This window comes from Meles meles, chromosome 2 (genome assembly GCF_922984935.1).
Source record: "Meles meles chromosome 2, mMelMel3.1 paternal haplotype, whole genome shotgun sequence".
In the NCBI taxonomy this organism is placed as follows: domain Eukaryota; kingdom Metazoa; phylum Chordata; class Mammalia; order Carnivora; family Mustelidae; genus Meles; species Meles meles.
The window spans coordinates 207,207,126-207,224,973 of NC_060067.1; the positions used below are offsets into that span (position 1 = coordinate 207,207,126).

Here is a 17,848-nt window from a genome sequence, read left to right on the forward strand (position 1 = left end):
TTATAGGTTACCTCTTGGGGGCTCCTTTGGTCAAGGACCAAACTTTCAATATGCAGGTGAGGACAACCAGGCCTGGCTGGCATTCATTACATTGGGTTAAGTACCAGAAGAAAATGATCTATAGATGTTTTAGATAAGGGACATGTATATTCATGATCACATTTCATACTGAATCCTCTTAAAACGGAATGATTCAATTCTATGTGTTTTAAATGATTTTGAATAAGTATATCACTTTGCTTTTCTGATTTTCATGGAATTTTGAAGCATGTAGCTGCTTACATGCTATACATTAAGTGGATCCTTGAGAAATAATACCTATGGTTCCTGCAAAGACAACAAATATTCTTGCACGACATTTTTTAATTTAAGGGCCATTGAATCATTTCCGATTGATATACAACGTGTTTATTTTATGTCTTACATTGGGAAAGTATATACCTTTAATATTTATTTTTTTATTGGGAAATATCAACACACCCTTTCAAAATTAGAATGGACATTCATGGCTAAAAATTAAGTATGATTTTTTTGTGACTGTACAAGCAGTATAGTTCTGCACTCTACTTTGATTTCGAAGCATTTGTCTTGCACTTCGGAAATGGAACACACCTGTATTTGCATATTTCAGACTTTATTTGCGCCATACAGCTGAGAGAGGCCTTCATTCACTGTCTCATCTCACCTCGTTTACCAATTTGTCAGTCTGAGAGACAATATGCCGTTCCTGATAATACTTTGACACAGTGCATCTCTGAGTCTTTTCCCCTCTGAGCCTCCAGGCTATATATTATAAACACACTTTTAGGTGTTTCTTTCCCTGTCAATGTAATTTGTATTATACTCAATATAGACATTTTAAGTTGTGTTTTATGTTGGTTTTGGGAGAAAAAGAGTGTTCGTGACATATATTATTTCCAAGAATTTAGTAGTCTATAATATCCTTGATGATAGAGAATTAGAGGGAAAATGGAATAAAAAAGATATCAGCAACTTTTAAATAAATTAGTGCAGGGATTCAACGGGGCACAGAGTTTAACACTAAAAGCACCGGATGGCAGGGGAAAAAAAATACCAGATAATAGAATAGTCATTAAGGAAAAACAGCTCTCAGGTTTGAAAGCACCCACTTTTCAAGGTGTGTGTGTGCGTGTGTGTGTATGTGTGTGTTTCTTTTTAAAGTGGGATTTGTGCTTTTGCAATGATACAAAAAAAGCCTGTTGCTTTGCTTTGTCCTCCACCCTTCCCTGAAGGCGCCCTTCCTGACTCAGGATGACAGGCAGAAACACAGTCTAATGAATGTCTTGGACCTTAGACCAAGCCCTCCCTGTACCTGAGCAGGGAAAGCAGATGGAGGGGGGCCAGAAGGAGACAGAAGAGAGACCCTGAAGCCTGGTCATGACGTTTTCGGTTGTCTCCTTTTTAACTGGAGTCATTTCCATACTTGAAATATCACTGAAAAAGGCGTGTCTGGGTGGCTCAGTAGTTGAAGCTCCCACCCTTGATTTCAGCTCACCGAGTGAGCTCAGGGTCTTGAGATCCAGCCCCTTTATGGGTTTTGCACTCAGCACAGAGCCTGCCAGAGAGTCTGTCTCTCCCTCTGCCCCTCCCCCTGCTCACACAGTCTCTCTCTCTCTAAAATAAAGAAATAAATAAGTAAATATTGCTGAAATGACTCATTAGAGCTACAGTCCTTTTAAATGAATGATTTTGGAGGAACTCCAGTAGTTCAGAATCAACTCGTTTATGCAGTAAAACAAGGCATCCGGCTTGCTGTCACCCATCAGCAACATGCACCACAATCGGAGGTTTTCTCATTGCAGTTTAACTGAGATGTATGTGGATGATTTTGGCATTTCTCTCAGTGAAATAAACAAAATCATCACCATCATCATCATCTTGTATTAAAATGAAAGTTTCACGAGGGATTGTCTAAAGTTCTGGCTTTTAACTCCGTGAGGGTAACAGGGAGAGGGGTTAGGGATAGAGGTCCTGGAGCAGGATACTGTTCTCATTGCGGACATGAAAGGGAATGTTCAAAAAATCTCGGCGGACCTCAGACTTGACCTTTCCTCAGCACAATGGTTGTAGCACCACACAGTCACAAGCGAGTACTAGAAATCGTAGCTTCTTTTTTTTCCTTAACTGCCTAAGTATTTTTTATCTTGCAATAAGCTTTTGCATTTATATTATACCAGTCTTCTCTACCGAAAATTGTAAAGAAAAGCCTTGCTCAGTTTTCTCCTGATAATCATAAAAACAACAGTAACAGGGGCACCTGGGTGGCTCAGTGGGTTAAGCCTCTGCCTTCGGCTCAGGTCATGATCTCAGGGTCTTGGGATCGAGCCCTGCATTGGGGAGTCTCTGCTCAGCAGGGAGCCTGCTTCCCCCTCTCTCTCTGCCTGCCTCTCTGCCTACTTGTGATTTCTGTCTGTCAAATAAATAAATAAAAATCTTAAAAAAAAAAAAAAACTAACAGTAACAAAATCTAAATAGGAAAAATAATCACATTTTTATACCAATAGTGGGAAGTCGCTGTTGGTTTTGCCCAAGGTTGTGGAATGAATATTCTAATTCTGCAGCTCGTAACCTGAGGGCTGCTCAGTTGTGGTTTGAAAGGGCAGGAAGAGGCGACTCGCCCAGACTGCTTCCTTCCTTGGTCTCTCAAAGCTAGAGCCGGAGTATCTTGGGAGCAGGGGGAGAATTCAGGTTTTAAAGATAGATTAAGTCTCTTGGGTTGCTCGTGTACCTGTTAGTATCTGAGGCAGAAAAATCCCAATTCCTTTCAAGATAAATCCTTTGAGAATACTTTATTTACTCAAAAGCTGTACCTAGAACATTTCCCTCAGACAGCCAAGTCCCCTTCCTCCACCCAGCGACTTTGGTTTTTCATTATTTGACCTGAATTGAACTTGCTAAAATCACCAGTGATCTCCAGTGTTGTAAAGCCAATAGATACGTTTTCATCTTCTGAGTACTTAATCTCGTAGCCTCATTGCAAACTGTTCACAGCCCTCTCGTCTTGAATGTTCTCTTATCGGCTCCCGTGGCATTCCGTACGGCCTCTCCGTCTGCTCCTTCTCAGGCCTCTGCTGCTTATCTACCGGTTCTTGACCTCGACATGCTCAGCTGCCCCAGACTCCGCTGTTGCCTGGCTTCTGTTTTTCTCGAATCAGCCATCAGCTCGTCGGTGGTGTGGTCCTACTGTGTGCCAGTCCCTGCGAGATTCATGGGGGGCAGACTGATGGACAGGACAGAAAAATCTCTGCAACCAAGAAACTTAGGTGATGTAGGCCGTGTCCCAAATGCATAACGGATGTAATTTGCATAGTGTGAAGGGCTCTTGGGGCGTGTGGAGGTTGCTAGTGTAGCCAGGATGGTGATGGAGGGCTTCTCTGGGAGGCAGATTTGGGCTGATCTCCATCCACTAAGAAGAAGGCAGTGGTGTGAAGATGGGGCTGGAGGGTATTTCAGACAGAAGGACCTGCCCAGGCCAAGAACAAACTTGTTTGAGGACAAAACAGTGCTGGACTCCCCTTCTAGATCACATCGGCGGTTCCCATGATTTTTAAATACCGCCTCTGTGGTAAGGAATCCCGTGTTTCGGTAGTAGGTCGCTCCTCCCCGTGCAGACACGCACATCCCACGGTGCAGCTGATCCGCGCCCTGGGCTGCTGACACCTGCCATAGAGCAGATAAGCATGGAGCGGTTGGCCTTTCGAGCGTCATCTGCGCTCCTCTCGCGTTCCTCTGCGCAGGGACTGATGACCCCCTCGATTGAGTTCTTCAGCCAAGTAGATGCATTTTCTTTAATCCAGATGACAAGTCAGCCACTAACTCTTTTCCATTTCCCATCCGACACAATGAGGTCTGTCAGGGGCTCTGAACCACCGGGCCCATGCCAGCCTCTACCATGTCTCATCGGAACTCTGCGGACAGCTTCCTCCGTCTGTCCGCCTCTCTCTGCTCGACCTTCGCAACCGGTCTTTAGGAGTAGCCAGTGAAGGGCTTCACCTAAACAGACCTCGTGTGAGCATCGTCAGCGGTTTCCAACTTGGTTTCTACTTCCTTTCCAGCTGCAGTGAGATGGGAAACAGGGGCTTCCCTTTTACAGTGATGGGAATGTTCCGGCGTCTTACGTCCCTGAGGGCTTGATTTGGGCTGTTTCCTCGCCTGGACGGTTAGGGTGTGCTCTGCCCATGGCTAACTGACCCTCACCCTCAAAGGTCAGCTGGATTCCATGGCCCTGCAGGGGTCATCCTGACCGACCCCATCCTGAATCGGGGGCTCCCTCCACTCTCTGTAGGCAGGTTTGTCCTTTTCCTCATGGCACAGAGTCCAAGCCGTAACTGCATACTGTCTTACATTTTTATTGCTTGCCGTTTTCTCCGTGAGGTCTCCTTGTCAAGCCTCCAGGAGGCAGAGGCAGGGCCTCCCTCTGTGGGGCCTTCAGTCACCTTGCTGCCGAACGGATGATGACGAACTGAATGAAATCGGCCACAATGAACTTCCTATTTCCATTTTCAAGTGTTATTTCCATGGTGATTTGGGTTCCTCTAGCATATCACAGAAATCATCATTTGAATTGTTTGCTTCTTACAAATAAAAATGCATAGTCTCTTCAAAAAAATATGTTAACATGTCTTGTTGGCTTTGAAATATAACACAATAACACTATAGGAAACCCCTACAAATGCTGTACAAACAAACTAAGTTGAAAGGCTGATTTCCCATACAACTCGTTTTATTTGAGTTACAAGACACTAAACCCTGTATTTTTGAATGACAATTCCAGTTACATTTCTTAGCCTTTGCTTACATTATGCAAATAATCTTTCTTTCTTTCTTTCTTTTTTTACTTTATGAGAAGTGCATGTTGCTGTCCGTATAATATTATTTTACCTGTATTCTTCCTGTGTGGGATTTTGTCTTCCCCTAATCTTTTATAAAGGAAATTTTTGTTTCATAACATCCCTGGCTGAAATTTCCCCAAGGATGAGAATCCTAGAGACAGACTCACAGAATATTAGAGTTGAAAGAACACACTGAAATAATTTCGCCTAGAGCTTTTGCAGGAAAAGAGGAGAGGAACAAATATGGTAGTAATATTGTCTTTACTGAGCAGTGCCCAGCAGATTGCCTGAACCATCATTAAATCTTCACAAGAAGGTTGCATGGTAGGTGTTTCAGATGAGAACACAGAGGCTCATAGAGGTTGAGTAAGGAGCTCACCCAAGGTCCTGTGGCCAGTGAGCATCCCTCCTCAATCCCGGCTCTGCTAACGCCGCAGACTGACAGCCTCTTGGCTTTTCGGCACTTCGGTCTCCAGCACTGAAAAACAAACACCTGGACCCTATTATTCCACTTTTTAATTAGTAATTTCCTGTGATGTTTCTAATGCAGGCCCCATATTTTATTTTTCAATCTGTATCCTTGAGTAATGATACCTGATTACTTTCCTTCATTTCGTAGGAACTATATTTTTTCCTATTGGTAGGAGAGATGAGCTTCGAGGTGTCTTTTCCCCTGTCTACCAAAGTTCCATTTTCTGAAGAAACATAACAATGTTGATTAGTGAAACTCCCATGCTAGGTACTACTTAGAAAAGTAAAAATCTAACTCAGGGATCACATGAAGTATTTAAAAATGTACCTATTTGACTATATGTGCATACACAGTTCATCGTTTACCTTTTAAATTATGACTGTGTGTAACTAAACACACACACGTACGTAGTGAGGGAGAACACAGCTGAACATCATGTGGGATGTGTATATGAAGTGATACCCAAGAACGAAGTAGGACTCTGCCTCTCATGAAGATCCTCACTCAAAAAGCTTCAGAGCCGGACCGTCACCTCAGTGCCCGACCTGGGTTCTCCTTATTTGTCAGTCCCACTTTCTAAGCGATCCTGCCCGCTGTGTGGCCTTCCTGTACTCCGTCTGCTGCCCATGCCTTCGCGCATTCTGTTCATATGCCGGGTGCCCTCCTCTCCAGCAGCCCCTGGCCTCCTCTTGACGTATCCCGATTCGTCTGTGCCTCAAGCCTTGAGGTCCCTCAAGCGCAGGTTAGACTTCTTGTTTTCTTTCTTTTTGCTACCCCCCCACTTCATCCTTGCCTTTTTCTCTTTTCCTTCGGATCACTTCTGCCTTTCTTCTTTATTTTCTTTCTTTTCCCCTTTTGTTATTTGGTTTGAAGACTCTTTTTGGAGCATTTTTAGTCGCATAACAGAACTGAGCAGAAAGCACGGAGATTTCCCGTAAACTTCTCTCCCCCACACAGGCACAGCCTCCCCCACAATCGGGGGGAGCCCCCAGCGATGATGCACTTGGTGCAGCTGATGAGCCTGCGTTGGCACGTCGTCATCACCCAAAGCCCATAGTTTGCATGGGGATTCACTTAGTGTTGTGTGTTCTACGGGCTGGGGCGAATGTATAAAGACATGTATTCTCCCTTATGGTATCATTCAGAGCCCTTTCACATTCCTAAAGATCCCCTGTGCTCTGCCTGTCCCTCCTGCCCCCTTCTGTACACCTGGGAACCACTGATCGTTTTGCTTCTCCATGGTTTGGCCTCTTCCAGAAGGTTGAACAGCTGGAATCAATAGTATGTTGTGTTTTCAGATTGGCTTCCTTCCCTTGGTGATATCCACTTAAGATCCCCCCATATCCTGAGGAACCTGGGTGACCGAGTGGGTTAAGCCTCTGCCTTCTGTTCAGGTCCTGATCCTGGGGTCCTGGGATCAAGCCCCGCAGCAGGCTTCCTGCTCAGATGGGAGTTTGCCTCTCTCTCTCTCTCTTCCTCTGCCCCTCCCCACTGCTCATTCTCACTCTCTCTCAAATAAATAAATAAAGTCTTTAAAAAAAACATCCAAGAACTCAGGATCACAGTGATAGGTCATTATCGGTTTAAAGAATATAACTTAATTATTTATAATTTATAAAATTGAAGCATTATGAACAGAATATATCATTGTTATTTCTTCCAAATATTTGTACCTTTGGATTTTCAAAATGACATTGGTCATGCTGCAAGAAATGTATTTTGTAATAGTCACAAACTGTGTTCTCTTTCTTATTTATGCATTTTCAGAACATCTGGATAATACACAGAGTGAAATTACCCACACAAATCTGCTGAGATAAGGAGAATTTTGAAAGAGGCCAAAGCAATTTGATTTATTGATATATTAATTATAATGTTAAACTATGTATATTGCATAAATTCTCAGAGAATTGAACATTTATCAACTCTTAAAATACTTTAAAATAAAAATGTTTTTATTATATAGTATTACTGTCAGAAAATATTAATAAATGTTGTATATTACAAAAATATAAATGATACACAAAACATTTCTATCAAGTAGCATTGATTTATCAATATTAATACTATTCATGCAGAACTATTTTATAGAAGCAAATATATAGTTATAAATACACATTTGCTTGACCACTTATATTTATTTTATGTAAAATGTAAATTATTTAATAGTGGGATACGTATGAAATACATATATGTGGTAAATATACACATAAAGATGTGATACATGTTTATAGAATTTGTATTTACTATGTTAGAATGCCTTTATCTTTTTAAAGATAAAGTTATTTTAGAGAGAGAGTAGGGGGAGGGGCAGAGCAAGGGAGGGAATCTCAAGCAGACCACTTGCTGGTTGTGGAGCCCGATGCAGGGCTGGATCCCTCCCCTCTGCGGTCATGACCTGAGCTGCAGCCGAGTCTGATGGTCAACCAGCTGAGCCACCAGCACCCCAGTCAGAATGTCTTTAAACATAAGGTCCTGAAATCACTTATACACTACTATGAGAAGGAAATTTCCTATGGGTACTCATCACTTGGATATGTGTTTCCTATTTTTGAAATCTAAGAATTGACAACTAAGGTTTATATCATTTAAATAAAGTATGTTTATATGTATAAAGATATAGATGATATATACCAGAATCAATCATAGTATACATTGATGGGGTTTTTACCGTTATCTTTCTCATCATTCAAAGTTATGCAAGGTAACATACATCCCATGCAAAGTATCATAAATTGTCCTGGTAAAATGCTGTCTTTACTGTTCGAAGACCATAAATAATTAGGGACGCCGTGAGATATTTCTAAGATGGCCTAAACCATTTTCAAGAATCCTAAGTCCAGGGTCCTTAAATTTGCAAAAAGAGACTGAGGCAGAAATAACACTGGTGGGACCCAAGCTAAGGCTTCCAAGTCCCCAAATGATGGCCACTATGCCTTTGTGGGAGCCAAGGCAGGTGCACAGAGACATCTCTGTCTGGTGCTGTCCGTATGCATCCAGTAAACGTCTCAGGGTGGCGTGGAGTCAGACTGATAGCTGCGATGACAATCCCCAGGACTTTCATAGAAATTTCAGGGCCATTCATTTTGCAGAGGCCGTTTAGACTGATTCTATACTACATATTCTTATTTTTTCATTTTATTTGAGTACTAAAATAAACATCTCAGTTTAATTTGAAGATACAGGAGGAAAATACTCCCACTTTGAACATTCACTGCCATAGTAATTTTAGCAGTCAGAAGGATAATTATTAATATCGCAGCCCTTGTAAGAAGTATACTTGTTTTTCCCTCTGGCAGAAAAACAATCTAGAAGAGGCAATGTTAATGGCGAGAGAATTTGGAGTATTTAAAATTACCTGTACCATAAGATCCTCATAGGTAGTAGTTATAATAATGTTAGAAATACACGAGGTTTTCAGTGACAGCCAAATTGTCCTTATTTGTGGTGCAGTTGAGAGCCATTAAAATATTGAACATACCTTGATGATATGTTCATTACTGTATTTTTTTTAAAGATTTTATTTATTTATTTGACAGACAGAGATCATGAGTAGTCAGAGAGACAGAGAGAGTGGAAGGGAAGCAGGCTCCCTGTGGAGCAGAGAGCCCAATGTGGGGCTCTATCCCAGGACCCTGAGATCATGACCTGAGCCGAATGCAGAGGTTTTAACCCACTGAGCCACCCAGGTGCCCCCTGTATTATATTTTATTACATTGAAAGCTAAAAATATATGTGTATGTGCATATATAATATGTGTGTGCGTCTGTGTGTACGTCTGTGTGTGTGTGTGTAGAGAGAGAGAATGAATCTCAAGCAGACTCCATGCTGAGTGTGGAGCCTGATGTGGGGCTCAATCTTATGACCGGATACCACGACCTGAGCTGAAATCAAGAGTCTGATGATTAACTGACTGCACCCCCTAGGTGCCCAGGAACTAAAATGTATTTTAAAAATGAATTGCTGTAAACTAAGAGTTTGATTTAAGAGTAGGCAGTAAAACTAGAAATAAGAGGACATGGCAAAATCTACACGTACAAATGTTAATAGTGGGCACTCAAGTACTAGTGTTTTAGAAGTTGGCAAATTGGGGCACCTAGGGGCTCAGTGGGTTAAGCCTCTGTCTTCAGCTTAGGTCATGATCTCAGGGTCCTGGGATCGAGTCCCGCACTGGGTGCCTTGCTCAGAAGGGAGCCTGCTTCTCCCTTTCTGCCTGTCTCTCTACCTACTTGTGATCTCTCTCTCTGTCAAATAAATAAATAAATGAAATCTTAAAAAAAGAAAAGAAAAGCTCTCTCAACTTCTTAAAAAACAAAACAAAACAACAACAACTGGCAAATTAATGCAAGGAGGGAAGAGACAGAGTCCAGACAAAATGCCCGTCATGCTATAAATTAGTCATTTGGAAAATGTCATCCTAGAAGCTCCCACAAGGGGGTACAAGTTCTGTAAGTTCTGTTGCTTGAGAGGTATTTCATTGCCGATCTTTTAACCTGAGATCCAAAACAGTAGACGAAAGCCATGTGTTTTTGGTAATTTATTTCTGTGTAAGCTATCTCTTTGAAACTGTAATGTTGTACTTGTAAGGCTTTATAATCCAAATGTCACCAATTTTTATTTACCTCCTTCTGTAAACCTTGTAAATATTTGCTTACTATTCTGGGATCGAACCGACTCCTGGTAAAGACTAAGTGTTTAGCAGAAACAGGGAAAAGTTACCCCAAATTCTGTTATGCATGTGGAAATATCCTATAGGATACTCTGTTAAAACAAGAATAATCTTGTTATACCTAAATGAAATAAATTAATACAATAGCAAAATGGTTTGGAGATTAACAATTAAGTTAGTGGTTTGTTTTTTTTAGGAAGAACTAACCTAAGTAAGTTTTATTCTTGGTGAGATAAAACTTCTTGAACATCAAAATGAGAAAATGTATCAAGAAGTAGAGATTGCTTTTTATTGCAGTAAAGAAATACTGAGTCTATTAAATGTGGAAGGAAGAAATGTCAGTGTTGACTTATTTCAAACTGATTATAGCAGGAAAGTCTGAAGTTTATGGTGCCCCTCAAACACATATGCGTGGAATGGGATGTCTGTCATCTAAAGGTCACTGATGGAGTGGGGATATTGCTACCAAGGAATTTCAACCAGAATGGTTTCTGTACAACAAGGTGTTTTATTGTTATGCAACTAAAAACATGTCACCTCTCTGAAGGTTTAAAATGGTTAGGATTAGTCTCAGAATTGATCCAGCGGACACATTCCTTTGGGTCTCTAAAGAAATGAGTATCAACAATAACAATATGCTGTACTATATCCCAGGAGCCATGTCACTAAAGAATCTGATTTTCTTTCAATGACTCTTATTTAGGATTATTTATTCCAAAGTTATACAAGCTAAATTTTAGCAACAACAGCACAAAGATGGCACCTTCCATGACGATTTTAATTTTCAAGCTAAGCCATGGTTCCAGTACTCTGGAGATGGCTTATGGGCAGCTATGGAAAGCCACTGAGCCTGGTCCTTTTACCACAGGAAAATTGCCACCAGATGGTACTTGAGCGGAAGCCTCATGTCCTGAAGCATACGGCTTCCCGTGTATATGTGTGATTGAGGATATACATGAAAACTCCTTTTTACTTCACCTTTTGGTACTTAGTGTCTTTTCATTATAAATGGAATATTATTATTAAGAATTTTTTAGAATTATTATTTTTTTTCTACGTAACATCTTTTTTTAAATTAACATAAAATGTCTTATTAGCCCCAGGGGTACAGATCTGTGAATCCTCAGGCTTACACACGTCACAGCACTCACCGTATCACATACCCTCCCCAGTGTCCATAACCCCACCACCCACTCCCTACCCCTCTGCCCCAGGCAACCCTCAGTTTGTTTTGTGAGATAAGAGTCTCTTATGGTTTGTCTCCCTCCCGATCCCATCTTGTTTCATTTTTTCCTTCCTAACCCCCCAAACCCCCCACTCTGCCTTTCAAATTCCTCATATCAGGGAGATCATATAAAGCCTCACTTTAAGGTACAAATCTCTTGAATATACAATGTTTCATTAGCTTATCGCAGCAAATGTAAGGAGAAGAAACTGGATTTTTCGATCAATAGGGTCATGACTCTGGCCCTAGTTTTCTTTCTCTTAGGATGGCTTTACTATTATGACCTCACAGAATGGGTGTATGGACTCAGTCTAACACAATATGTAAGTGACCCTTGGGGTTTCTAGCTGATATTGTATATTTAAATTTAAAATCACCATCATTATTGTAATTATTATTCTTAGTGTTTTGTTTTTAATTATGCCTAATTATTACACTAATTGTAATTCTTGTCCTCACAGATTTGTCTATAATCTCCTTTATCATACATGTAGTTGTTTATACCTCTGTTCTATTCGTTGCTTCTTTCTCTATCACACTGGTCTAGCTGTACAGTTGTCTGCAAATAGATTAATGTTGAATTTTTAAATTTTTTTTCAATTTTATTTATTTACTTATGTTGAATTTTAATTGACAATCACAAGTCATGTCCTCAAGGAGCGGGATAATTTGATGGGAGAAGCATCTTCTTCCTGCTAGATTTACTTCATGGGAATCTTGATCTTGTGAATCAAGATACTTTGAAAAAGTCATTTAAATATATATACATTAATATAATTTACACATTTTAAATCACAATTAAAGCGTTTTACAAACTGTCTAATCTGGATCTGTTCAGCCATTTGCATAGTTTTACATCTTGTTTTAGTATTAGTTAATACCCATCGGATGTTTCCAGTTTTGATTTTTATCTGCAAGGTTTTGACTAGAGTTTTGTATATTTATTAATATCCGCGGCATGTGTCCCGAGATTTGAAAGGATGTAATTTGACAAAATTGGAGTTAAAATGCTATTCAACCTAGGAAATCCTCTCTTTTGAAAGCATTTCTCTGAGGCACTGGGGATCCTGCTTGAAGGCGACTGAGCTCCACGCTCGTTCCAGCTTTAAAGCTTCAGTTCTTAGGGAAATTAATTGGTCATGATGCTGATGGGATGGGTAGTTGGGATTTATGGAGCCTATTGTTTATTTGTACATACCCTTTCTGTCACCATGTCTTTGTTGTCATTATCCCATTAAAAGCCTGTCTCTGTTTCAGAAAACCAGCCATATTTTACACTTAGTCTCTCATCACTTTTCTGGTATCTTCTGCCGTCTGCAAGCCCTTCAGCCTTGTCTAACTCATTCTGTGCTCTCACAGAATTCCAAGTAACCTTTCAGGAATAAATAAGAGACTTTGACAGTATCTTTAAAAAGACCCGGAGTGTTTTGATCGGACTTGGATGGTACATCCAATTTCTTTCATTTCTTTTTATTACGATTCCATGGAAGAAAAAACAGTAAAGGGGAAATAGAAATAGACCTTTTTTGTAAGGCTTTATGCTGTGTTTTAGAGCGCTTTGTTATTGTAGAGTAGTGAAGTAAGAGCCACACTACGGCAGATGGCTTCTGATAAAAGCAGCGATGCCCACTTACCTCGATGAGGGTGTTTTCATGTGACAGAGCAAAGACCATTGTGCTTGGGGATAAGCAGGACACATCTAAGTGATGATGACAGGAAAAACATTGCACAAGTAATCCTCTGCACTGGGAATTGAGGTCTCTCTGGGGAATCAATTTCAGAGACTGATTAAGAGACCACTGCTTACTGATTGAGAACTCTGCCCTAGCACGTAGTATAGACTATGAAACCATGGGCTGGGGATAAAAGTAGGGCAGCCATGCCCCCCTTCTCCGTAAGGGATACATTCCCAGATTCCAGATGGATGCCCGAAACCATGGACGGTATGGGACCCCATAGGCACGAAACATACACAGATACGATAAAGTTTAATTTTATTAATTCAGGCACAGTGACAGACTAACAACAATTACTACTAATAAAATAGACCAATTATAACAATATTATCTAATGAAAGCTGTGTGAATATTGTCTCTCTCTCTCCTTCAAAATGATTTATTGTCCTGTACTCACCCTTCCTCTTCTGGTGATAATGAGATGATAAAATGCCTACATGACGAGATGAACTGAGATCAATGTCTAGGAGTTGTGACATAGATTTAGGATTTAGGTCACCTACTTTTGGACCATGGTTGACCCTAGGTAACTGAAACCACAAAAAGTGAAAATGTGGATAAAGAGGAATGTTCTAGAACTATCAGATTGATACAAGTTGATTTGCTGATAGGACATAGATTTATAACTTGTTAGGGTGCACACACATATACACACCACAGTGGTAATATACAAATAACATAAAGTTTACCGTATGAAATATTTTCTTTGTATATGATTTTGTGGCTTTCAGTTCATTCACATTGTCGCCCACCTGTCACCACCATCCCTCTCCAGAAACATTGTAGCTTCCCTACTGAACTCTATGCGTATTAAATGATAATTCCACAGGCCTTTCTCCCTATGCCTTGAGAAACCAGCATTCTACATCCTGGCTCTATGAATCTGGCCACTCTTCCCCTTAACCTCTGCCTGTCCCTAGACAGAAAGTGAGTTTCTTATAGGCAGCATATGGCTGCATCCTGGTTTGTCGTCGTTTATCCATTCTGCCAAACTATGTCTTTAACTGAGGAGTATATTAGCCTGCTAGAGCAACAAATCACAAATAGAGTGACTTAACCAACAGAAATGTATTTCCTCAGAATTCTGGAGGCAGGAAGTTAAGATCCAGCTGTTGGCAGGGTGTTTCACGTGATGGCTCTCTCCTTGACTTGTAGGTGGTTTTCTTTTCCGTGTGTCTTCATATGGTCTTCCCTCTGTGTATCTGTGTCTAATTCTCCATTTATAAGGACATCCCGCTTACTGGAATACACACACCCTAATGACTTCATTCTCACTTAGTCACCTCCTCAAAACCCTATCACCAACACAGTCACGTTCTGAGGAATGGGGGTTAGGGATTCAACATATGAATGTTGAGAGGAAACAATCCAAACCATACATATTGTTGATTACATTTACATTTAAAGAAAGTATGGGTGCGCCTGGGTGGCTCAGTGGGTTGAGCCTCTGCCTTCTGCTCAGGTCATGATCTCAGGGTCCTGGGATCTAGTCCCACATTGGGCTTTCTGCTCAGCAGGGAGCCTGCTTCCTCCTCTCTTCCTCTATGCCTGCCTCTCTGTCTACTTGTGATGTCTGTCAAATAAATAAATAAATAAATCCTTAAAAAAAAAAGGAAAAAGAAAGTACGGATTGGAAGGCACTTATTTTTACCACTTTTATTTGTTTCCTGTTTGTCTTAGCACTTTTGTCTGTCGTTTCTTCCATTACCATCTTCCTTTGTGTTCAGTTAATTTTTCTAATGACCTATTAGGATTCCCGTCTCATTTCCTTTTTTGCATAGTTGATAGATATCTTCTTTATGGTTGCCGTGAGAATTACACATAAGGTCCTAAAGTTACAACAATCTATCTTAAACTGATAGCAACTTAATTTCAGTCACAAAGTTATATTCCTTCACAGTTCCGTCACCACCACATTTGTGCTCCTGATGTCACAAATCACATTTCTGTATACTGTACACCTATTAATGCATATTTATAATATTTTATGCATTTATCTTTTAAATCATGTAGAGAATTTTTTACATGGAGTTGTGAATCAAAATGACAAAATAGTGGATTTTTAAAATATCTCTCTCTATATCTACTTTTATAAGAGAACTTTGTGTTTTCATATTGTTTTCAGTTATTGTCCAGTGTCCTTTCATTTCAATTTGATGGACTCCCTTTAACATTTCTTATAGGGCAGATCTATAAGTAATGAATTCTCTTTGCTTTTTTAGTTTTTTTATTTGCTTGTTTGTTTTTGTTTATTTGTCTTTTGTTGTTGTTGGTGGTGGTGGTGGTGTTTGGTCTGGTAGTGTCTTAATATTTCCTTCATTCTTTGAGAAAGTTTTGCTGGTTATAGAATTCTCTGTAAATAGGTTTTTGTTTTTTGTTTTTTTTTCTTTCAACACTTAAATATTTCCCCTTACTGCCTTCTGTCATACCACTTTGACAGAAGTGGTATATACAGATATATATTATGTGTATATATGTACAGATAATATATATATATATATATATATATATATATCTGTATATCTGCTGAGAAAACTGCTGGGGGTCTCTTGGTCATGAGATGTTTTTCTTTTTCTGCTTTCAAGATTCTTTCCTTGTCTTTATCTCTTTACAGTTTGACTATGTGTCCCACTGTGAGCTGTTTTGAGTTTGTCCTATGGAATCTGTTTAGGTCCTAGCATTTGTATATTTATGTCTTTCCTCAAATTTCCTCAAAATTCGTATTTAAGACAGTTGTTTTAAAGTCTTTGTATAGTAAGTCTGATGCATGTTTTCCTTCAGGGACTATTTCTGGAGATTAATTTTATTCATTTGAATTGCACACATTTTTCAATTTTTTGAATGCCTTGTGATCTTTGTGAAAAACTGCTTTGGGAAGAAACAGCTATCTTTTCCAGTTTTGCAGAATATTGTGGAAGACATAAAAATTAGTGATCCACTAAACCCTAAGGCTAGCCTAGCATGAAGACTTAAGGTCTTCTTAGTCTTGTCTGGGAATGTGTCCTATCTGGGTCTGTGTGTGTGCTTTTCCAGTGCCCCATTCAGATGCTTCAAAATATCTTATTTCCCCCAAAAGCCTCACTCCAGCTTCTCAGGATCTTAGCTATTCTGTTACATTCTTCTGCATGTAATTTCTTGGCCCCAGGTGCCTGCATGGCTGTGGTCCCTGAGCACTTTCTCCATGTAGCAGGCCACCGTGCCTTCCATGGCTTCTGGCTGCTATTCCCTATATGAGCTCCACGACAGGCAAAGGGGGAAAAAAAGTCTTTCATGTAGCCCACAGACCAGAATATTGCAAACAATTTTCTCTTTGCTTCTTCATCCTCAGTGAGGGAACCAGGAATGAGGCCACTGTGCCATGTCAGGGAAGGTATGGGGTAAGAGTAAGTTAAACTTTCATGAACTCTCCTGCTATTATGAATGTGGCTTCTTCTTCACTGGATGTTAACTTGGCAGTTATCATCCTCTGACTGGTTTCCAGAGCTCCTAAAAAGTTACTTTACTCCCTCTGTAGTTTTTATTTGGTGTTTCCATAGCTGAAAGAGAGCCTGGAGCTTTCTATTCCACAATATTACTGATGTCACTGCCCTATGTGCTGGTTATTTTTAAATGATCATGAGAAGAGCAAATGTGTGGGAAAGAAAGTCTGAGAGTTGAATCCATTTCTCACACCACACTGTTAAATGATTTTCAGATGATTTAAAAATCTCTCAATTAAAAGCTGTAAGAAATATAGATGAACTGATTTGGAATAATGAAGTGCTTCCTAAGAATGCATTTATTTAATGTATTCTAGAAAGACTTGTAGTTAATGTGGGATTATGTCCATATCCCAGGCTCATCCTAACTGAGCAGGGAAAACTGAATCTTGATATAATTATCATCACTTTTTTATGCATAGTTTTAAAAAATGCTTAAAGATTTCAATATTTATCCAGGTATCTGTATTTCTTTCTTATGGAATCATATAAAATATATGTGGGGAATTAATATACACACATATGTATATATATATATATATGATAGTATTATTTATATATTATATGTATTATGGATATATAAATACAGCTATTATCTGTATACACATATGCAGATAATAAAATCATCTATTCAAATTGGCTTAAGCTGTAGGAAATACGAATAATCCAACAGGATGTTGAGATAGGATAATTTCCGGAATTGGAAAATTTTCTGTCTCTACTGTGACATCAAGAGTCCTGATTCTTGCTATATATCTTTTATCCCATCCATATTATTGTTCCCATCCTTGGACCATAGCAAAATGGTACCAAACCTTCCACATTCAAAATCCAGACACAGTAAGATCCAAATAAAAACAGAGATGGTCTCTCTCGGCTCCCTGGAATGTCTTCCCGGGGCATGGCTACAGACTTCCCCTCATGTCGCACTGAATGGAATGGGTCACAGGCCCATGGCTGAGCAAATTTCTGGAAAGAATGAAGGGCTTGCCTTGGTTGCATGAGACCACTTAGATAGGATTGGAAGAGTGTTTGGGTGGCAGTTATCCGATCCAATGAGCAAGCGAGTACCTTAAAACCATCAAAGTACCGTGACTGTACATCGTCCCATTAGGAGGAAAGGCTCTTCCCGGAACAGATTCAGGAGAGAAAGCAGCATGTCTGTAAAAGAACAGCATTTGGGTTTTTTTGTAGCTTAATGATAAACATGTTCAATGTTGAAAACATAAAAAGTAGTTTTATTTCAGGTGCCTTTTGTATAGGTATGAACAAATAGTTTGTTTCTTCACTTTATCCATGGATTGTGGATGAGGACTTTCCTCTGTGTAAGCTTCGACACCTTCATGGCTCTGCTCTTTTTTCCCATCACGCTGTTGCTGTAACCTGTCATAAAGTTGTCCATAATGAGCAAATG

The 17,848-nt window shown here is 39.9% G+C and overlaps 1 protein-coding gene across 1 annotated transcript in view; it reads left to right on the forward strand.

Annotated features, from left to right (window-relative positions):
• The window catches only part of CSMD1 (CUB and Sushi multiple domains 1), a 2,021,046-nt gene that overhangs the window by 1,387,982 nt on the left and 615,216 nt on the right, over positions 1 to 17,848 (forward strand). The gene's annotated exons all lie outside the window — the stretch shown is intronic.